General features: G+C 35.3%; 1 long non-coding RNA gene across 3 annotated transcripts in view; it reads right to left on the reverse strand.

Annotated features, from left to right (window-relative positions):
• Positions 1 to 25,072, reverse strand: part of LOC141380900 (uncharacterized) — a 140,484-nt gene that overhangs the window by 109,050 nt on the left and 6,362 nt on the right. For all 3 annotated transcript variants that reach the window (XR_012400266.1, XR_012400264.1, XR_012400265.1), the window contains exon 2: positions 9,518 to 9,662. This is a non-coding gene — a long non-coding RNA (uncharacterized lncRNA). The remainder of the gene's footprint in view (positions 1 to 9,517; positions 9,663 to 25,072) is intronic.

The raw sequence follows: 25,072 nt of genomic DNA on the forward strand, positions 1-25,072 counted from the left end.
TGCGTAATGAGAAATATTGGGGATGTTTGCTTAACTTCCTTGATTTCAACGATGATCACTGACAGCAGCAATTTAACAGAGATGTATCTGCTCTGTCTGCTGCAAATATGACTAATTGCGAATGCTTTATCAAGCAGATGGAGGCATGATTTAGTTGTGATAAAAAGCCCAAGAACGGCAATTTCAGGCAGAATGTAAATGTTTATGAATTGTTTTTAAGCATTGCCCATCATGCAGAGAGAAGACTGTTGGCTTTTGAGAGATTAAACACCAGATGCATGTTTATTTATTATTATATTTCTGAGGCAGACACTTTTTTGAGGCAGAATACAGCAAAAAAAAAAATTGTAAAATGTAAAAATCAAAGTCTAAAAACCCCATACACACACACAAACAACTCCATCCTGTCGACGTACGTGGCAAGCCACTGGGCAAACTGGTAACAGCAGAAAAGCCGTCTACACAGAGATAAGCTGTCAGCTAGTAGCCCAAAAAGGAACAGAAGCCATCGCGTCATCATACCGTCCCGTAGCATTCGTTTTAATGACAAAACGCAGCCAAACGAAGCTCTGGCTACATAATTCGCGCTCTCCAGAAATGTATACGGGAGTATACAGTACAGTCATGCCAATAAAGCAAATTGAATAGAGAGAAAGAGAGAGAGAGAGAGAGAGAGAGAGAGAGAGAGAGAGAGATCAAAATTGTATGCTTGACAAGTGGGTACTGGAAGGTCAGTTCAGGCCGCTGTGAGGGACTGTGGATGTTCACTTTTTTGGATAACCGCTGAAATTTTGGTATCAGTAATTTTAATCTCAGGCTTACTTCTAATCAAGTATTTTAATTCTATTCTACAGTATAGAGTATAATATAAATAGATTAAACTGTTTAAGTTGCAGGAGTTAATTTGTTCACGGGTTAAATTCTTTTAATTGTATTTGTATTGAGGCATTTATTGTTATGCTTCTAATGAAATAACATTCAAACTAGCGCTGTCAAAATTAGTGCGTTAACGCATGCGATTAATTTTAAATAATTAACGCGTTAAAAAAAAGTTAACCCAATTAACGCAGTTGCAGGTTTTTTTTACTTCCTGTTGTGGTGGACGTGTGTTCAACATGCAATAAATATGGATAAGACCAAGGAAGCACTTTTTGAAGGCAAGTTCCAGTATAAAACAATTAGTTGCATCACAGGTTATCCAGCGTTTCATGCAATTTCGGGTGTTTCATTTTTAACTTTCGACTTCTGTTGTAAGTTGATACTGCATGGCAAACAGAAAGAAAATCCTCCGCATTTCGTGACTCTGTGTTCCTTTAAGGTAAGGTTCCATTTAAGGCTACACAGTAGAATTTTAATAAGAGTATAATCTTAATCATATTAAAATCGGAGTATTGGTGTCTTATGTGAATGTACTCAGAACGTCTCTGGTGAAGTCGCGAGCTGTCAAAGACAGGGCATTACTCTGCCTTTCAGCATGAGCCCTCCAAGTTTAGCGTGTTTCCTCATTAAACGCAACGAAAGCGTATGCTTCGCGTTGTGTCAGAATCCTTGTGAAATACAGTAACGCCCCATTCACACGGGGCGTCAGCGTCAACGCTTCCCATTCACTTTGAATGGGTGACGTCAGGCGTTGCCGAACTGCATTGTGGATCCGTCGGCACCGCTTCAGAAGCGTTGCTCGCTGCAGAAGTTGGGACTAGCTCAACTTTTCAAGCGCCAACGGAAGCGTCAGCCAATCAGATCGCTGTATGCAAATACGCCACCTCAGACAGTGGCCTATTGCTGACTGAATTTCAGTGGCTGACGCTTTATGACGATTGCTTCAGCCCCAACTTCAGACACGCCTTCAGTCAAGCGTTGACGCTGAAGCCCCGTGTGAATGGGGCGTAATACTTTAGGACGCTTAGTTTAAGCAAATTTGATGAACGTGATCATGCGTGTTGAATCTGAGGGGAGTCGCTCCAGTATGGAAGGCCGTTGGGGCCAAAACGTCTGCAGCGCGTTGTGTGTGTGTCTGTGTGTGTGTGTGTGTCTGTGTCAGGCCCGTTGAGGGGTGTCAGGGGTGGAGTAAGCGACGTATCTTAGTAGGGGTGAGAGGGGTGTGCAATGTATTTAACGACCGGTTTGCAAGAAATTATCATTCATTATCATTCATCATAAAAAAAGACTCATGATACTATTGATGAGACTAGGGTTGAGCGATGTTGACCAATTTGCTATCATACAATGTCTAATTTAAAACATCGCAATGGATGATGGCATCGTTGTCGGGCGGCTTATGAATAATTAATTAATTTATGGTGAATTAATTATTTGTAGCCTACTGTTTAAACTACCTGACATTTTTTACCCATAACCAAATCATAAATAAAAAAAAAAGATAAGTTGCACACAAATTACCACCTGTCAATCACTTTTTCTGCAGGCATGAATAGGTAGAGTGATCTATGTCATTATTGCTATTTACATGGCGTACAAATGTGGCCACTGAGAATACGCCAGTGAATGAACGGGACCACACGCAATGCTGCAGTGTGACGTGCTACCACACAGAATGGTCTAAGACAAGAAGGACATGAGCACAAGTGCGCAGTTATGTAACATAATGAACATACTGAACTGATATACTGTAGCGGTGCACACGGAGAAGCAAAGAAAATGAAATATTCATGATTGTCTCATCTAGGGTTGTGTCGGATAGATGGCGGATAGACATGAAGATGCTGAGCCGGCATCGCAATCCTTTACCCTGCCCCCTTCGCAGCAACCTACTCGCGAAATGCGTTAGCAACGTACACATCCGTCTGAGCTCCAGCAGTCAGCGGGCCCATTGAGCACAAAACTCCAGAGAGCAGTGCATGTCAGACAGTTTATCAAGGATGTACTGCTGGATGTAGTGGAACCACTATGGTTGTTAAACGTGATATTTATTCAATCTTGCTGCTATCTAATGACTCTTCAGGTAACGTGTCACAGCATCAGTACGCTTTAATTTTTCGTTTTCACGCTTGTACTTCATACTTTTAGTGAAAACTGACTCTTAAAAGGAATGGGGGACGAGAATCTGATTGGTTAATTGCACGTTATGCACACCCATAACTAATTATGAGACCCTTTTAGGCCATGCGCACAAACTGTATTTTTCCATCCTTAAATTACAAGCAAAAGTGGATTCAGACATGCTCTTAATGCTTTTGCACCATGCACTTTAGACTTTGTGCCTAGATCGTTAAAATAGAGCCTATTGTGTTCAACGAGGGGGGGGGGGGGGGTGTTGCTTTCTACTCAGGCATTTAAAAAGAACATATTTTAGAGCAGTAATCACAATACTGTGATATTTTTATCCAAGGTTATCATACCATCAGAATCTTACACCGGCCTGTGTCTAGTAGCGAAGAAAAATGAAGGAAGTCAATGATAACAATCAAGTTGAAGTTTAAGTCAAGGGTGACAAATCATTCTGGAAGTGAACTACTCCTTTAACATTATTATTAACCTAAGTTTATTAATCTGTGTAGAGAAAAGCCCCACACTGAACCCTTACCCAATAAATGACACTTTCACAGTAAACATTCACAGTACACACACACACCTCTGAGCTTGACAGGAGCTGATGGCGGTCATGCAGGAATGCTGTAAGTCTCGGCGGTGACGAGCGTTCACCGAGCTCCTGCCATTTCTCATTCATGACTGAGGAAAAGTGCGGACGTGAAGCCTGTCACTCCCTCGACACTCAAGTGTGGAGTCATTACCGCGAAAGGTCAGACTCTCTCAGATCCGTCTTTAACCCGACTGGCCGCTCACAATCCTTTAAGCTGTTTGGTTAAAGTTAATTAGTTTGTTTCGCGAATCTAGCCGCTGTCTAGTTTGGTATTTACAGTTTTCCTTTGACGTCTTTTTGAAGCCATAACCATCCGTTTCGCTTTTCCCCTGTGGTGAGACGTCGGAAAGGACATTACATTCCCAAAACGGTTTGTCTTTGACTAAAAGGGGCTGACATTTGGCACGATATTAAAAAATCCCATAAAAGCGACACAGAGTCCTAAATTCTGTCTCTCGAAGTCTTAAATGACTTTTTTTTTTTTAAGCTGCTGAAGGGCGATAAAAATCTGGAGCCCATAATCAGAGAATTACCTGATGGCCGAGAAATGTCTTTCAGCTTGAATTATCAGCCTCGTTTTTATGAATGTGAACGCTTATCTGATGCCCTGCCGATGAGACTGACAGTTCAACCTGAGAACCCAACCCCTTCACAGTTTTAGGAGATTGAAAGTTATTTAAAAAAAAATGAAGAAAAAAATTATAATATAATAATAGTAGTCTAGTATAGTGTTTGTATTTATACATTATAAATTATAAGAAAATGTGCTTAATTAATTTCCATGCCTTCTACTATCTAGCAACAGAAATATGCTAGTGTTTGTGTTTATTCATGATGATATTATACTCCTATATTATGAATATACAACTATACTAGTGGTTGAGTTTATTTATATTTTTTATGATGATGACTATTGTACTACTATATACTACTTTATAGTATGCTACCATTTTAGTGTTTGTGTTTATATATTATGATATATTATGACCAGGGGCGTCGCTCGTAGATATGGGCCCTATGATTTATATATATATATATATATATATATGTATATGTATATAAATATGGGGGGTTAGCGGGCTGGATGGGCATGGGTCCTTAGAATCGTCCGAACGTTTCCACTTTCCCCTTCTAGCGGCGCCCCTATGATGACTATTATACTACCATACTATGAAAACACTACTATATAATACTATATTGTACACTCTCAAAAATAAAGGTACACGAGCTGTCACTGGGGTGGTACCTTTTTTAAAAGGTACACATTTGTACTTAAAGAGTCCATACTGGTACCTCAAAAGTATATATTTGTACCTACAAATTTTAAGAGAAACACTTTTGTACTTTTTAGCTACTAATATGTACCCTTGAGGTATTAATATGGACCTTTTGGGAACAAATTTGTAGCTTTTGAAAAGGTTCCACCCCACCTTGCGTACCTGTATTTCTGAGAGTGTATACTACTATACCAGTGTTTGAGTTGAAATATTATATATGATGATGACTATTATACTACAATACTTAGACTATACTATATATAAAAGTAAATAGTCGTGACGATGACTATTTTCATTGATGACATGAAATTATTTTGATTAACTTACATGCCTTTTATTACTAGCAACCGTAATACATATGTGTAATGACTTATGATTATTTATTTATTTATTACTTGTACTTATTTATTTATTTATTTATTTATTTATTTATTTATTTATTTATTATTACTTATTTATTATTCATATGTACATAAAAGTGCAAAACTTTAATAAACTTTGTATGACGTAAAGATGTATATTCATAAAAAATTAAAAAGATTCACATTTTTCATAAAGATTCACATTCTTATTTATTTATTTATTTATTTGTTTGTTTGCTTGTTTATGTTTTTGTGTATGTATCTATTTATTAATTACTTGTTTATTTATGCATTACTTTTTAAATTGTATTATTTATTTATTATTATTAATTTATTATTATATATGGATGTATATAAAAGTGCAAAACTTGTAATAAGTGTAATAAAATTGTTACGATTTAAAGATTTAAGATTTACATTTTTCATCATTCTTCTCACAATTTTAATCACAGGACTCATTTTCCTCCAGCATTTTACCCACAGGTTAAAGATTCGACCGCAAACAGTGCTGTTTTTGATGTGGAAGCATCTGCTCGCTAATAAATCATAATTTTCCCTAAATTACTGTTTGTTCGCTTGTAAAATAAAACCAGAAAATATATCGAGTGGGAGTCAGACATGAACCAAAAAAGAAGAAGAAAAAAAGAGAGGGAATCGATAGTTGTCATTAATTCAGAAAGGAGTTCAGCTCGGGGTATTGAGTTTTTCATTACTGAGCTTTTACACATCTTACCATTGCAGAGTTCAGCCTTGAGAACATACACACACACACACACACACACACACACACACAAAAACACAGGATCTTTTTAAAACAAAGCACTCGTAGGCTGAGACTTGACACTTAAATAATGAACTAATAAACCTTTATTGACTTTGGAGTATTAAAAATGTCAAACATCACGCTTTCTAATGAAACTTATTAGACATGTATGATGAAAAGAGTCAAACAGCATCATTTAAAACAAAATTAAGACTGCTGAACGCTCAAGTTGTCTGACTACATTGACTTAACGCAGCACAAATTTCGTAAATATCTTAAAATAAATCCATAGCAGTCATATTTTGAGAAAAGATGTGCAAAAATTATATCAAAGGCTGCTTTATTTGCATTATGAGAGCCTGCAATCTCCCTGCGTATGTGACCCATAACAAATGCATAATAAGTATTGTGCAAAGCAATCATGCTCTAGCATTAACTCCGGCGACTATGTAAACGGCTTTATAGCTTCGCAAAAAGATTTATTGCTACTGTTCAGTGATGGGGAAAAATTTAATTGTTACGTAAACAATTAAGGAAGTCGGTGTTAACTCAATCTTGAATGTACCTCCAGCAAATAGTCGCTCGTGTGATTTAGTTTAAGGAGCCCGAATTTAATTACCACTCTCTGTCCGTTATCTCCATATTTTAATTTAATTAGCAGCCTGCTGAACAAAAGCAAAATAAAAAGCACTCAACTCATTAAGAGGGAAAAGAGCCGTGATTTCGCGGGAGGAGGAATGAGAAGTGCTTTCCAGTCAGATTCCCTGGCGCTCGGTTTGAAATAAATGCGATGATACCTGCGTGATGCATTAGCGTTCATGAAGCAAGTCGTACACGGTGCAAAAAATGAGGTGTTGGTGCGCTTAAATACAAATCAAGGGAGCTGTTTTTATGAGCTGAGTGCATTTACTTGATTGGGTTGTGTTTATGTTCTTGACTCCACTTAAAATGGCACGGCTTAAAGTGTGTCATCATTATGACAATTATGTATTATAAATTATTTCTTAAGATGCATCTGTTTGAATTTGTTTTCCCAAATTGTTGACTTTTTAGGGGCAGGGAAATCTGTGAATATGTCCAAAACGCTGGATGGATGTATATTATCATTATGTGTGTAATGGGTTTGTTTGTATGTATATACATATATACAGTGACATTTGTATTCTTTTTCAAATATTTCCCAAATATATGTTTAACAGACCAAGGAAATATTCACAGTATTTCCTATATATATATATATATATATATATATATATATATATATATATATATATATATATATATATATATATATATATATTTTTTTTTTTTTTATTTATTTTTTTTTTTTTCTTCCGAGGAAAGTCTTATTTCTTTAGTTTGGCGTGAATAAAAGCAGTTTTCATTTTTTTACTTTTTAAGCAAAATAATTTAAAAATCCTAAGATATTATTAAAAAAATATTATATTATTATATATTTGTTGCTTTGTTTGCTGGTTTGTTCATCTATTTAGTATTCAATATTTATTTGTGTATTAATTTATTTAATAGTTATTTGTTTTTTTTGTATGTATTTATCAATGGTTTATTTATTTATTTATTTAATTATTTATTATTATTATTATTAGTGTTATTAGTATTATTATTATTAGTTTTATTACTTATTTGTTAATTAATTTATCATTTATGTATTTGTTATTCAATACTTGTTTATTTATAACTTATTTATTCATTACTTATTAATTTATTTATTACATATTTTTATTATAAAGGTTCTTTTTTCATTTACTTACTAAATTTATTTATTTACTTATTCGTTTTACTTATTATTTATTTATTTATGTATTACTTATGTATTTATTACTTGTTTAATTATTTTTTATGAATTAATTAATTACAATTAATTAATTTATTATTCATTTATTATTAATTAATTATCATTATTCATTTATTTTTTTACTTATTTATTTATTCATGTATTACTTATTTAATTTGTTTATTTATTACTTATTTACTTATTTATTTATTATTCAATACTTTTTTATTTATTACTGTTACCACAACTGGGGTGGAGTGACAGGAGACAACAGGAGGTAAGATCCAATATGCAGTTTTATTCAAAGTCAGGCAAGCAGTGGTCATCAGGTGCAAACGGGTATATAAAGGCAGTCCAGAATCGTAAACGTTAAACAGGCAAATGGTCAAAAGGCAGGCGGCTAAACAGGACAACAAATGTAAGGCTGGTATCGAGACACGGAGAAACAAGACAGGGAAACGCGTTGTAATGTAACACAAGGAAAACAAGACTCGGCAAACTAGTAGCGTGAGAGAGTGGCTTATGAATGGGATGTAATCAGTCTGTGAACAAGGTCCAGCTGGTGATGCAATCAGGAAACATAAGTGAGCAGGCGTGCGTGTTTGGGAGCAGTGCATGTATGAAAATGTAGTCCTGGGAAATGCGGAAATGTAGTTTAAAGTTCGTGTGAGAACCAGCGATCCTCTGGGGAGCGATCGCTGGTTGTGACAATTACTTACTTATGTTTTATTATTTATTCATTCATTTATTTATTTATTACATATTATTATTATTATTATTATTATTAATATTATTATTTCCCAGAGATAAGTTGCGGCTGGAAGGGCATCCGCTGCGTAAAAAAACTTGCTGGATAAGTTGGCGGTTCATTCCGCTGTGGCGACCCCGGATTAATAAAGGGACTAAGCCGACAAGAAAATGAATTAATGAATTATTATTATTATTATTATTATTATTATTATTATATTATTTGTTTAGTTATTATTAAGTATTGGTTATAACTTATTATTTATTATTTATTTATGTATGTATGGGAGGGGGGGGGGGGTATTAAAATAAACACAAGAGGGCTGCTAATTTTGCCTTTAACTGTAAGAATACTTGAAACTTAATGCTGAAAAAGAGTACTCAACATACAAAAATAATTACAGTATGTATTTAATATATAGAAAAATGTAAAACCTTAGGTTTTTACATAAACCCCAGGTTAATATATTAATTTAAACATTTTAGAAATTCACTGTCCGCAATCTAATTTCACCTGACCAATGTAAAAAATAAACAAATAAAAAAAAATAACACTTAGTTCCAAAATTTTCTTCTGACTTATTACCTGCCCATTATAAAGATATTAACTTTTTATTATCACTTCAATCTTATTTTACATCCCTAATCTTACCCAAAACCTATACCTAAACCCAAATACACCCTTACTAACTATAAATACTCTTCTTATTAGTAGTTTATTGAGCTAAAAGTCTTAGTAAATGGTTTGTTGATTATACATTAAAATAAAATATGACCTAATAACCATCTCAAGCAGTGACGTACAAAATCGCACTAAACTATTCCAAAACGCACAAGTTGCTTCTGCATTTGGCCTCATTTGTCAGTAAGTTTGTATGCAGACATCTATATTGAATGGCTCTTGTTCAGCGCATGCATAATTTATATTTCTCCCACTGCCAAGCAAGCACTTTTGTCAGTGACACTACAGACCTGTTCCTGGACGTCCCGCTGACCCGAGTCTGCCTTGATCACCGCAGGCCTGCTCCGTCTCCTGGGCCCAGGCTATTTCAGTTCAGCTGACAGCCAGACGCTTCAGCATGGGGTCTCCCGTCGACATTTGTAGCACAACACAAGCCTGAAAACACAAAATCAGGCAGAAACATGTCAATGATTCATTAAGCAAACAGGTTGCAAAAATAACTGAGTGATTGTAAATCAACAGAGAGTCTATGATGATGTTAAACTCAAGTTTTTAACAGTGTATAAAGTTTAAAAGTATGGCTATTCGGGTTATTTAAAACCCTCAATTGCTGTGCAAACCGTATATGCATTGTGTACACACAGGGTAATCACAGTAACCAAATATAGTAAAACCATAGTAGCCACAAAATAAACTACAGTTTTACTATATCGCATTTGATGTAAAACCATATAAGCATAGTTTTGCTATGACATTTGAAGTAAAATCATAGTAACTACAGATTGAACCAACACAATCTCACGGCAGTTCGTAATTTTTCATTTAGTGGCTAATTCGTATGAATTTGTATACGACCTAATTCGTACAATTTAGTACAATTTGCTTATCCCCCAATGACGGTTGGGGTTAGGGGTGGGGTTTGGTGCCACGCCTCCTTTTTAAAAATCGTACCATTTCGTACGACTGAACTCGTACGAATTCATACGAATTAGCCACTAAAATGGCAAAACGTAAAATACTTACATTCCTCGTGAGATCAGGCTGGATTGAACCATGGTTCTACTATTTTACTATGGCGTTTTAAGTAAAACCATACCAATTACAAAGTGAAGCATAGGTTTACAATGGCATTTGAAGTAAAATCAAAGCAACTACAAAATGTACTATGGTTTTTACTATAACATTTGAAGTAAAACCATGGTAATAATAACAAAGTGAAGTATAGTTTTACTATGGCGCTTGAAGTAAAACATAGTAAAAAAAAAAAAAAATCGTAAAAAATGGTCAAATGACCGCCAGCTACAGCTGCCATACAAAATATGTAAAAATTATCTTGGAAGAGTCTGTGAAATAACAGTGTTTTTCTGTAAACATTTTAATTAAATTATCTGTAGATTTATTATTTATGCACTTTATTTTAACAAAGATATTTGACCATAATTTTATGGTTTTTGTTTGGCCGTAGCTGCCAGTCATTTGACCTTTTTTTTACGATTTTTATTTTTTACAGAGCAAGTATTTACAATTTATTACTTTAATTTTTTATGTATATAATTATTATAATTATATAATAATTTTAAATGTACTTAAAAAAAAAACAAGAAAAAAAACAGTGTAAATAACACGCCAATTTTATTGTATAAAACAGACAAATTGCTGTAATTTGTCATTAATTATATTGTACATAAAATAACAGCCCAGATATTGTTTGTAATTTTTACGGACATTTGAATATAATGAGAAAATAACAGAAAAAATACTGTATAACTAATACTGTAATTTATTTAAAAAATAAATAAATAAATCAGTAATTTGTCTTTAATGATAAAGTACCTAAAATAAAAGTCAAACAGTTAATTTAGAAAGATTGCTTGTCATTTTACTAAGTTTTTAATATAATTTGAAATGATAAAAAAATACAGAAAAATAAATGTAGAGATTTTTTTTTTTTTTTTTTTAATATACTGAACCATAGGAATTACAAAGTGAAGCATATTTTTGCCATGGCATTTAAAGTAAAACCATAGCAAATATAAAATAAACCATGTTTTTACTATGGCACTTGAAGTAAAACCATATGGCATTTGAAACACACCTATAATAAATACAAAATAAACCATGTTTTTACTAGTAAAACCATGGTAATTAAAAAGTGAAGCATAGTTTTGCTATGACACGAAGTAAAACCATGATTACTACAAAAAGAACCATGGTTTTACTTTAACATTTGAAGTAAAACTATTGTAATTGCAATGTAAAGCATAGTTTTGCTATGACATTTGAAGTACAACCATAGTAACTAGAACATGAACCATGACTTTACTAGATAATTTGAAGGAAAACCATAGTAATTAGAATGAAGTATAGTTTTACTACGGTGAGTTTATTGGAGTTAAATTGTTATTTGTTTATATCTGACTGAAAACTTTTTTACCACTGCATTGTTTTAATCACCTTTTTTGTAAAACTGTAATTGTTTTTTCTGAATCATGGGCAGATGTAACCTTTTTACCCATACAGTTTACATTCTCTTCAAAAGATGTTGTAAATGTTTTAAATAAAATCTGCATCATAGAATTTGATTAGTTATTTTATCGTTGTTGTTGTTGTTTTTGTAGACATTATGGCATAACTTTTGTTAAATGCAATACAATCTGCTTTTGTTTTGTGATTCCTACAGTTATGATTGCTATAACTTTACGCTATAAGACAAAAGTTTATTTGCCTTAATGAAAATTATAAAACAATTTATTATATTATATAAAACATGTATTTCACAAAACATGTTTGACAAAATCAAAGCTATAGCTGAACAAGTTTTCTCTCTCTCTCTCTCTCTCTCTCTCTCTCTCTCTCTCTCTCTCTCTCTCTCTCTCTCTCTMTATATATATATATATATATATATATATATATATATATATATATTGTGTATATAATAATAATAATAATAATAATAATATACCTATAGATGCAGCCCTGCATATGTATATAAAATCAAATATCTTAACACATCAAATTTATTTTATACTATTTTATATTTTATACTTATTTTTATATTTATATGTGGATTGCTGTAGCAAAGTAATGCTCAATGACTCGATTGGGTGTCACTGATTAGTAATATGTATCAAAAATCAATCACCAAATATCAAAAAACTAGAAACTTTCAATTGATATAAAGATGACAATATTGTAGCTTCAATACTGTATTAAAACTACAATCAAACTATAGTAAACTCAGTCCAAACTCCATGGTTTGTAAAACTGTGGTTTGGACTAAAAACCATGGTTACTACAGCCATGGTTCCTACAGTGTTAACACAATATTACTAAAATACTGAAATAAAACCATGGTTTTAAAACCACATTACACAGAAAAGAACTTTGTTATTAGGGTCATATTTACTACAGTTATTATAGTAAAAGCATGGTTGATTTTGCTGTTGGACACTTAATCTGAGGTCCACTTATTATGTCATCGAGATTTAGTTACATAGACATATTTAGACACAGCAACTGACCCGAATAATCAAATATAAGCAATTAATACAGCTTTTAGGAGGGCACATCAACATAGTGTATGAAAACTTATGATTAATTGTTAACCAATGATCTGCATACAAACCAGGGTTTGTTTACCTTGGGTTTTAGAAATGAGGCAAAAATGAGTTCGTTTCGAATAAGAAAAGGTCTTTCTTTTTCAGAAAGGATGCATAGCCATCCTTAACACCAGCTAAATTCATCCAAATCTAAACTTGCATGGCACAGATGATGGGGTGAAGTCAGGTTGGGCATTTTGTCTTTGTTCCCTTGGAAACAGTAACACACTGAGGCTGTTCAGAATGCCAGACGCTTTAGCCCCATCATGCACACCACACAGACACATCTGTTCAAGAGTAACTCCATATAGCGCTCTTGCCAAGAAAGCTTTCCCCCAAAAACACACAAAAAAATGCCTTTTTCATGCCTTTTCAACTTTATTTCTAGCTCAAAGTTGAGTGTGATGCTAGATATGTCATGCTCGAGGAAACAAAGGCAATTTTTGTAAAGGTTTGTTTTGGTCTTTATTTAGATTTGAGGACTTGCTAACTAAACATCGCTAATTTAAAGCAACAGCATGCAAGATTATTCATATATTTTTGTAGCTAACATGTGATTACAATTTTCATTTTATGTTTGATCAGTTTAAAGGTTTAGCAGTTCAACCACTTAATTGCCACAGTCAATTTTTGAACATGAAAATGACATATGCTCAACTTAGATAAATGTGCTTTGGTGCAGATTTAAACTTTGTCTCATTTTAAAGAAGACAGATATCAGATTGCAGTTAATTTCCAAAACGTTAAATAAAACAAAGGTAAGAAACTTGAACATAATATGTGAAATAATAAAACATTACATTTATATTTTATTATATTACATAAGATATGTGTTTTTTTATAAAATATGTTTTTAGGTAAACCTGTTTTACAAAATCAACACAAATTATATTCCAAATTTGATATTGATATCTCAAAAAAGTAAGCTTTCAATAAGATTTAGCTTGGCTGCAGTACCAAACATGACCACTAGCTGACATTCAGATTCCATTGGCGACCATACAATGGCGCCCCATATGAGGGCCGACCAGGGTAGCTTGCTGTTGACTGACTGACCCAGCCACCCCTACCCCAAAAACCCAACTAATAGTGTTTTCAAAAGTGATCTAGAAAGAGAAAAGTCGTCACAGCTGCATAATTTCACCACATTTTTAGCCTTGAACTTGAACCTGGTTGTCGCCGTAAACTCTGCTCCTTATCCTACATCCATTGGCATACACGGCAAGCTACATGGCAAACTGGTAACATCAGAAAATCTGTCCATATGGAGGTAAAACGTAGCGCGAAAAGCAACAGAAGGCATTGGCAGCACCCCATAGCATTCATTTTGAAGACAAAATGCAGTCAGAAATGCCTCTGGGTACATATTTTGTGGTCTGCAGAATTGTAGACAGAGGTATGTGTGCACAATGAGCCTGTGTTGATTTTACAAATTGTCATATCATACGATTTCATTCCTTGAAAAATTTAGGGTTTTTAAAAAAAGAGGTATGCCCACAACCACCAACTTTTATTGGAAGATGAAATCGTACAAATTAATACGAATTAGCCACTAAAAAATTCCAAACTGCAATGATATTGCGTTGATTTGACCATTAATTCTTTTTCTTTTGGCTTAGTCTTTTTATTTATCAGGGGTTGACAAAGCGGAATGAACCGCCAACTATACCAGCAAGTGTTTTACGCAGCGGATGCCCTTCCAGCCACAACCCAGTACTGGGAAACACCCATACTCTCACATTTACATACCAATTTTTTGTTTTACCCAATATAGCGCATATGGGGGAAATTGGATCACCTATGGCAGGGGTGCTCAAACTCAGTCCTGGAGGGCCGGTGTCCAACAAGTTTAGTACCAACCCCAATTAGACACACCTGGGCTAGCTAATCAAGCTCTTACTAGGCTTTCTAGAAACATCCTTGCATGTGTTGAGGCAAGTTGGATCTTAAATCTGCAGAATACCGGCCCTCCAGAACTGAGTTTGGACACCCCTGACCTACTGTATAGGAAACCCATATGAGGAGAACATGTAAACTCCACACAGAAAAGCCATCTGGTCCAGCCGGGACTCAAACCAGTGACCTTCTTGCTGTGAGGTGACAGTGTTTACCACTGAGCCACCATGCCGCCCTGATGGTTTAACCAATTTGAATTAAAAGATACGATTTTGTTCATTGATGTTTCAATTGAGTAGCCAACAAATAACTTGAATAGCTTGAAGCACATTCAAAGCATTTTCCTTCAAAATTTCTGTCATTTTTTAGTCTCATTTCTAAGAACAAACAAAAAAAAGACTAAATTGAGGAAATCATTGACTTTCCCATTTACTTGATAATGATTATGTTGACTGATCAAGCACTTACCGCAACATACGGTCAAACTGGCGCTGAGGCAGCCACAAGACAGGGAAACTTAATTCATAGAGGAGAGATGGAGTGCAATATCTGTTGCCCTTACATCAACCTGTCAGAGAAAGTTAAAGTGATGGACTCTTTATTCTCAAAAAAAAAAAAAAAAAGCCTCTGTTAACTTCCGTCAGCAAATATGGCAGTGACTGGCCTGGCTTTCAGCCTAATGTAACCAACTGGAGTAGTTCTCTCTCCCAAATACTCCCAGGCATAAAACCACCATCAGCATTATTTAAGAGCTGCTAAAAGTTTATTTACGGTGAAGATGTTTGCGGGCTTTCATAGAAATACGCTAAAGGCCTTCAAAAACACCTTGAGATAATAGAGATTGATCAGTGCACTGTATCTGCCAATGGTCGATTAAACATCTCCACCTCATAAAAACATATTAGAACCCACTACTTTAATGCGTTGACCTTGAGCTAGAATGCTCTGAAATGAACAAATCAGACGGTGTAGCATTTGCTGGCGTGTTTGTCAAAGCGAATGTTTTTAAAGTGTACACAGAAAGCTACACTTCAAAGACAGGGGGCGAAAAGTCGACGTTTTATTCCCTCTGAACTGGAGTGCGGGAGAGATGGAGTGTGGTCTTTTCTGTACTCCAGCTATATTTGGTCAATGTTATTAATAAAAAAACAGATTAAGGAGCGTCTTGGAACCGGAGTCTGCCAAGAATTGGCCGCCATTGCATCATCTGTATCAAGCTGATGGTCTCTTAGATTACCACAGAACCTATTAATAATATTTTTAGAGAGAGTATGTGCAATATTAAATTTTATCTGTATTTTTACCTCCTGTCTTTGCAAAGACATTTGACTTGATTTTCTTTAAAGGAGAGGAGACATTTTTCAGAGAGTTCTTGATACTCTTTCCTACAGCCAAAGTGGACCAGCTTGGAAGTCTATGACATTTTAAAAAATTAGAGGTAACAAATTTAACACAGACTCATTGTGAAAACGTACCCCTGTCTACATTTTTGGAGAGTGTGAATTTTGTAGACAAAACTACGTATGACTGCATTTCGTCTTTAAAACGAACGATACGGGGTGGTTTTCACGCTACCAGCTGACTGCTTACCACCGTGTGGACGGCTTTTCCGCTGTCCACCAGTTTGCCCAGTAGCTCGCAGCATCCGTCGACAGATTTGAGATGCAGAGTTGACCGCTATACAGGGTTTGAGCCTGGCAAAGATCAATTTCAGATATCATTCAAAACAAAAAGGCAAAAAATAAAAGTAAATAACAGAGTGAGGATTTGGTAAGATCTGAAAATGTGATAAAAAAACGTGGTAACCCTGTGGATTGGATTTAGGGAAGGGGGTGGGTGGGAGTATCGGTCAGTCAGTCAATCATCAGCGCCCTCTGGTGGATTTACACGAGAACAGCAGGCACAAGTGGCACTTTTGAGAGAAATTAGAGATCTGAAAAAGCACACACAGCGGCCTCTGGTGGATTTGCGAAAATAAAATCTGCAAAAAAAAAAGTACCTCCTGGGATTTATTTCATGATCTCAAGAAATGTATATAGGGGTACATATCAACAATGAGTATGGATTGAGGGAATTATGAAGTTAGTTTATCGCAAAAAGAAAATTTGTTTCTCACTATCATGTGATTCTAAACCTTTATGACATATGCTCTTTGGAACAGGAATGACTATGTTTTAATAAAATCTAACAGATTACCGTCTTATGTGCAGCAGTGAAACTAAATATGCAGAGAAAACAACCTTAGACCAAATGGTTTGATCCAAGTCTTTTTTTTTTCATATATAGGCTAGGTTTTCACTTGGTCACTTTCCAACACAACCTAAAATCAACCAATTATCAACAAAATTTAACGTCATTACAGGACGTCAAAATAACACTGTCCTTAGATGCTGGTGACCTAAATCTAACCTAATATTCACATCTTAAGATGTTGTGTGTCTGCTTGGGAGGGCCAGATGAGTATATTTATGGGCTTCTTCTTATTCATTCATTTTCTTGTCGGCTTAGTCCCTTTATTAATCTGGGGTCGCCACAGCGGAATGAACCGCCAACTCATCCAGCGTTTTTTTACGCAGCAGATGCCTTTCCAACCCATCTCTGAGAAACATCCACTAACACTCACTCACACACACTCATAAGCCCCTTTCACACAGTGATACCGGTAAATATCTGGAACATTTCCGGAAAGACTTTACCGGTATATTGAAAAAAGCGCTGTTCACACAGGCGAGGATGTTACGGAAATTTTCCGGAAAAGAACATTCACACATCCATTCCAAAATACCGGTAAATTCTGACATCATTCACCACAAATGAGCTTTAAACGGCTGCGCTTGTATTTGTAAACATTTGACTAAATTACAAACTCTGTGGATGATCAATATTGTGAACAACTTTCGCAGGATCACTTTCTCATGTCGAGATGTTCATAATATGTGCGTGTGCAGGCGCTCACAGGCTGTATCACAGGCACACGCAAAGCTTGAAGGTAAACAAACAACGGCTTATCATAAGCATCTCATCGATGATTATTTACACAGTTGGCATTAAGAAGAACATATAAACGTGATCTGACTAACTTCTAGCAGCTAAATGTGTCTGGAAAAATATTCAAAGGCTTTTATTCTCACAAACCGCGCGGACGTAAATGCGTCTGACTGTTGTGATTGGCTAAAGCAGACGTCTCACGTCAGCACGTTCTAGACGTGCACGCGCTTATTACGGGAATCTTCCTTCTGCATTCACACAGCGCAGCATTCCGGCAAATTGCCGGTAATGTTACAACTTCTCTTTCCGGAAAATAGCCAGAACGAATTTACCGGTATTTTCAAAAAGGACCTGTTCACACATACAACCTTTCCGGAAAATTGCTGGCAATTTTCCGGAAAGGTCTGTATGTGTGAAAGGGGCTATACACTACAGACAATTTAGCCTACCCAATTCACCTGTACTGCATGTCTTTGGACTGTGGGGGAAACTGGAGCACCCGGAGGAAACCCAAGCGAATGCAGGGAGAAAAAAAAACATGCAAACTCCACGCAGAAAGGCCAACTGAGCCGAGGATCGAACCAGCGACCCAGCGACCTAGCTACCTTCTTGCTGTGAGTCAATAGCACTACCTACTGCGCCACTGCTTCGCCCAGCTTCTTCTTATATTGCAATTTAATTTTGCAAAATAAACTTGTACAATTTATTAAATTGACAGAAAAGTACAACGGAAAACAGTATATTTTGTTTTAATCTAAAAGCTGTGTCTGTATTAAAATCAAAACTGCTAAGAGAACATCACTTTTTGCCCTATTTTCTGAATATTTTTCCTTCAAACCAAACTTGAGACTTCAGACAGAGTGAATAGAATTTCAATGGAAGTAAAAAGAAAATCTTGAACGTTTCATTAAAAATATCTTCACTTGTGTTCAGAAAATGCCGGAATGGCGTGAGAGCGTAATAAATGATGGGAGATTTTTTATTTAGAGGTGAACTCAGAGGTACACCCTTGAGTGGAAATTCTTCTCCACCTTTATATATTTTTTGCAGCTGTGATCTCAATAAATAAATAATGACTCTTACATGACACTAGCTGGAGTGCTGGTGTATACATTTGTAAAGCTGCTCTGGAACTAGCGATACTTGGCTACGTGTTTGAAGGTCACAGTTTAAGAGGTGAATTTTGCTCCTCGGTACCATTCATTAATCTGAGCTGCAACCAAGGAGGAAAATGAATCTTTGTGATAAATGCTGGAGTGGGGAGCTCAGGTGTGTGTTGTGACTGGGATATAAAACTGGTGGTATGTTTTCAACGCTGGTTCCACTGAAAGCAAGGGGGAAGGAAATAATGCGGTGAATTTAAATGTTAATTTAGCTAATTACATAAAAATGAACCCAAATAATCATGCCCCTTGACCTGCATGCAAATTCCGTCTAAAATGTTCAAAAACAGCTACTCTAATGAGGGTTTGGGGACATGGAATCTAATAACACTTTACATTCATAAAAGTTTTGTCACTGGTATTGGAAGCACAAAAAAGTTTTTAAATCTTTCTTTCTTTCTTTATTTCTTTCGTGTTGATGGGACACTGTTTTTGGATTATTAAAATTATCTTCAAACCAATAGAAATCAATAAATAAATAATTATTATATACTGTATTTTTTTCAATTGTGAGTATTTCTCATCATTCTGATTGTATCTTTCAAAATTCTGATCCTCTTTCTTATATTTTATGAGTTTATAAATCAAATTTGCTACAAATAAAACATACAAATCCCATCTCGGATGGGAAAAACACTGAAAAAAATTACACTCGTTCTTCATGCAAACTCATTTAAAATAAGCAGAAACAACACAATTCTTAAGGTTTTGCGACAGCCTACTTGCTTCATGTTCAATCCACCTATATTCGTAAAAAATAATTTGCTAACTTAATTCCTTCATGTTGTTACAACACAAATAGATTGTTTGGAACCCAGCATTTTTTACAGTGAAGGCGTTATTGCAAGATGTTAACCTGCGATTGTATGTAAATAATCAAGGAGCAATTACTTTTATAAATGTTTTAAAATTATAATCTGTTTATTCAGTCCAGTCTTTAGCCTAGGCGAGAAGCTTTCTGTTGTTCAAGTGTGGCTTGACACAAAGAATGCGACAGCTGAAACAAATGTCTTGCATATGTCCGCGTGTAGTGATTCTTGAAGCACTGACTCCAGCTGCAGTCCACTCTTTGTGAATCTACCCCACATTTTTGTATGGTTTTTGTTTCGTAATTCTTTCCAGGGTGCCATTATCCCTATTGCTTGTATACTTTTTTTCTACCACATCTTTTCCTTCTCTTTCCCTCCCTATTGATATGCTTAGACACAGAGCTCTGTGAACATTAGTTCATCAGTTGTCATCAAAATTAAAAGAAATAAAACACTTGAAATAAATCAGCTTGAGTGGAATGAATGTATACACTGTACAAGCTTTACATCTTAACTTCATAGTGTTCCAAAACATACAGATTGAGTGGAACCCAGCATTTTTACAGTAAAGGTGGTCTTGCAAGATGTTAACCTGCAATTTCAAGTATATAACCCGGGAGCATTTACTTTTACTTTTAATTATAATCTGTTAATTCAGTCCAGTCTTTAACCCAGGCAAGACTCTTAAGACACTAGCTATGTTTCCATTCAAAAATGCAAATAAACTTTATACACAAAACGGGATTATCGCATAAAAGACGTGCAAATAAGGCTGCGTTTCCATCCAATAAGTCAAAGCGAACAAAATCGTAACTTCCTAATTAACTGGGCAATTCTGACACGCAGTGAACGCGCGGTGGCATTTAAAGGTGTCAGACACAGAGCACAGATGCTCTTGATTCTGGAGGTCATTAATAATATAATAACACTAATATTTAAATGTTAAGGTGTTTTAGAATGACCAAAACAACAGTTCAGATGGTTTATAGTGTGCTCAGCCTGCTGGTTTGTCCATTTACACACATTTTCCTCATCACATGATCTCTTATCACAAAATCACATGACCTTTTTTAATAAGCATACTGAAATTTGTGCGGTAAAAGTGTTATGCGTATACATTTTTTTAAGCGCATTTTCAAAATTTATGAGCATCATGACATTTCCATCAAGTTTTTTATGTATGTATTGTATTTTTTTATGTACGTATGTTATTTATTTTTTTAATAGTTCTAAATAGTTGTAGTAGTTGTTCAAGAATGGCTTGACACAAGGAATGTGACAGCTGAAACCCATGTCTTCCATACATCTGTGCGTTTCTTGAAGCACTGACTCCAGCTGCAGTCCACTCTTTGTGAACCTCCCCCACATTTTTGAAAGAGTTTTGTTTAGTGATTCTCTCCAGGGTGCCGTTATCCCTATTGCTGGTATACTTTTTTCTACCACGTCTTTTCCCTCCCTTTGCCTCTCTATTAATGTGCTTAGGCACAGAGTTCTGTTAACAGCCAGCCTATTTTGCAATGACCTTTTGTGTCTCGCCCACCTTGTGCAAGGTGTCAATGGTCGTCTTTTGGACAACTGTCAAATCAGCCGACTTCCCTATGATTGTGTAGCTTATAGAACTAGCCTGAGAGACCATTTAAAGGCTTTTGCAGGTGTTTTGAGTTAATTAGCTGATTAGAGTGTGGAACCAGGTGTCTTCAATACTGAATCTTATAACAATATTCCAATTTTCTGAAATACTAAATGTGGGGTTTTCATTAATTGTCATCAAAATGATCAAAATTAAAAGAAATAAACAGTTAAACAAAATCAGTCTGTGTGGAATGATTGTATACATTACACAAGTTTCACTTCTTGAATAGAATTTGTAAAATAAACGTTTTGAAGATATTATAATTATATGACCAGCACCTTTATACTCAGAAGATTCAGTAAAGTCTACTTCAAAAATGTTTATGCTATAAATAACAATAATATAAAAACTGATATATAACAGCATCTTCAGACAGCAATAACAACACGGGTACTACAAATTCGAAAGCTGTGTGTGCACTACATGATGTGGTTGCGTATGATACACGCATTGTTCCCAGTAGTCCGTAAAATGTAATTTAGAGTACGTTAGATCTCCTCTGAACCACAAAGACGCAATTCTGATACGTTTTATTTCCCCGCTTTTGTGTGGGTAATTCAATCCTCACCCATTAGATATGAAGAAACGTGGCTATTTTTGAATTCGTAGGTGTGATTTGAGACAAAGCCGAAGCAAATTCCTTACAGAAATGCTTGGGAACTGTGGGATCTCTGGAGGCGCGAGGGGACCTGGTCGTCTCTCTATGTCTGTAGGAGTGTTTTAGTTTTATCAATAAATGAAATTGTTTACTCTCAGAGTCACACATCAGAGCTTTCTCTCTCAGGATGGCGTCTGTACTGCATGTGACTGATCTTGGGAGAGAGCGTGAACCAGAAAAGCAAACATTACAGAGCAAGGCCAAGCAAAGTGATCTTTGAAAGCATCCGGTCGGACATATTTTATGCGTGAGCAAGTAAGTTATTTAGCAATGTGAATAGTTCATGAATAAATGTTAAATAAAAGTTTGGTGCGAGAAGTCGTCAAGGTCGTGGATTTTATTCCCTGTAAACATGCTTATAAATTGTACAGATGCAAGAAAAAGTATGAGTTTGTTTCATAAAACTTTGCTTCACCATCATAAGTAGTTTAAAGAGTTTTAGACTACAACTAAAACAGAAATGCTTAAAACTTTTGAAAATGTTTCTGTCTGAACTGCAAAAAGATAATTTTGATAAAACGGTTTCATCATGTGCATGCGTGTACTGAATGGTCACTAGGCTTGAGTATCAGTTTTTTTAAATAAAACAAGTATCAAAATACGTCTTCTACCAAATAATTTTAACTGGGGTTGTTCTGATACCAATACCGATAGTATCACAAATACTTACCGATAACAATGCCGTAATTTTTGCAGTACAATTGGTATCAGAACAACCCTAGTTAAAAGTATTTGGTTTACCGGTATACTGTAAAACTTGAGTAGATTTTTTTTTCAGTTAACGGTGTTTGATTTGTGGCTGAACTTGTTTCAGTAAAGTTCAGTAAATAATATTACTGTTAGATGTTTGATAATAAAAATGATAGATAATAAAAACACTCTACTGTAATTCACTGTATGTATTTGTTAATGTTTTATTAATGGCTGAGTGTGAAGCACACTGTAAATTAATTCTGTAAATGAACTAAACTTCTCTGACCACATTTCTAGAACTGCTCGATCGTGCAGATTCGCACTCTATAACATCAGAAAGATCCGACCCTTCTTATCTGAACATGCAGCTCAACTCCTTGTTCAAGCTCTTGTTCTCTCCAAACTGGATTAATGCAACTCTCTACTAGCGGGGCTTCCAGCTAACTCTATCAAGCCTCTTCAGCTGCTCCAGAACGCAGCAGCACGAGTGGTCTTCAATGAACCTAAACGAGCACATGTCACTCCGCTACTCATTCGTTTGCACTGGCTGCCAGTTGCTGCTCGCATCAAATTCAAAGCTCTAAAGTTTGCCTACAAAGTGACTTCTGGCCTTGCTCCTTCTTATCTGCTCTCACTTCTGCAGATCTATGTGCCCTCCAGAAACTTGCGTTCTGTGAATGAACGTCGCCTTGTGGTTCCATCACGCTCAATCTGCCCAGTTGGTAGAATGAACTCCCTAACTGCATCAGAACAGCAGAGTCACTCGCTATTTTCAAGAAACGACTAAAAACTCAACTATTTAGTCTCCACTTCACTTCCTAATCTGCAATTGCCTCTCTGGATATCACACTAACTGTACCCCAAAAAAAAAAAAAAGTACTAATACTTTCCTTTTTAGACTTTACAGACCTGAAACTTGCCTATAGCACTTATTCACTGTTGCTCTTATAGTTGTGTAAGTTGCTTCCTTGTCCTCATTTGTAAGTCGCTTTGGATAAAAGCGTCTGCTAAATGACTAAATGTAAATGTATAAACCGCTAGTAGTATACACAACTGTTACACAACACATTCAGGTATCGGTTCAGTACTCTGTATTGGCCGATACCCTGAGCTCAGGTATCGGAATCGGTATCAGGAAGGGAAAACAGCGTATCGGAAAATATCTACTTTTAACAATACTTTCCCATAGCATTTTAGGCAATAAATATGTGCTTGCTGCCACTCTATGGTTTATCATGCAGATAAACTGACTCACAATCCACTAAGCTGTTTAAACAAAAACTCCCTAGTTTCCATGTTACAGATGGGAATGTACAAAGAAATCAAAGCAAAAAAAAATTAATAAAAAAAATAATAAATAAATAAATAAATAAAATTTTCTGACATGAAACTCTATGCCTGCAAACTGATAGGGCTAACCTAATGTGCTCCAATATTATCAACTACATCAATACATCAATCGAATCTTTTAAGTGTCTAGTTTTTATTGTGTGTACTCACAATGACAACAAACATATTTAAATGCCTCATCGTTGTTTTACATTAGCAATGTGCAGTGCTATTTTGGATGATGGCCATCCGAAAATATCACAAAAAGACAAACAACTAAAAGATACGTGATGAAAATCTTATACATTCATGTGCTGTTGGCTAATGTACTGTTTATGAAAAGCATTCGTTAATTTTAATTAAAGCTTCAGGTATACCACTGTGTTTCTACACAAACTGCAGTGTTGCAAAATCAACATTTAACTAAGTGCTTCAATTAGTTTTTTTTTATGACACTAGTGTTAATCCAGTGGGCAAAGTAGCCATGTCTCACAAATTGTCTAGTTTACTAGCCATAAATCGGTCTGGAAGGTAGCCTAGGTACACATAGATGGCCCATGGAAGGGGTGGGGGGTGTTCAGTTGTCCATTTCAGTCAACTCATGTGGTTAAATGAAACAGTTTACATAATAGAGTTTCATAGGTTTATTTTGTCTTCATGATTTGTTTGGTTTGTTATATTCTTCATGCAGACCTACAGTTGAAGTCAGAATAATTAGCCTCCCTGATTTATTAGACCCCGTTTACTTTTTTCCCCAATTTCTGTTTAACGGATAGAAGATTTTTTTCGACACATTTCTAAACATCATAGTTTTTATAACTCATTTCTAATAACCAGTTAATTTTATCTTTGCCATGATGACAGTAAATATTACTTCACCACATATTTTTTAAGATACTTCTATACAGCTTAAAGTGACATTTAAAGGCTTAACTAGGTTAATTAGGTTAACTAGGCAGGTTAGGGTAATTAGGCAAGTTATTGTAAAATGATGTTTTGTTCTGTCGACTATTAAAAAAAAATTGGCCTAAAGGAGCTAATAATTTTGTCCTTAAAATGGTGTTTAAAAAATTTTAA

The sequence above is a fragment of the Danio rerio genome, chromosome 25 (assembly GCF_049306965.1).
Source record: "Danio rerio strain Tuebingen ecotype United States chromosome 25, GRCz12tu, whole genome shotgun sequence".
Classification (NCBI taxonomy): Eukaryota; Metazoa; Chordata; class Actinopteri; order Cypriniformes; family Danionidae; genus Danio; species Danio rerio.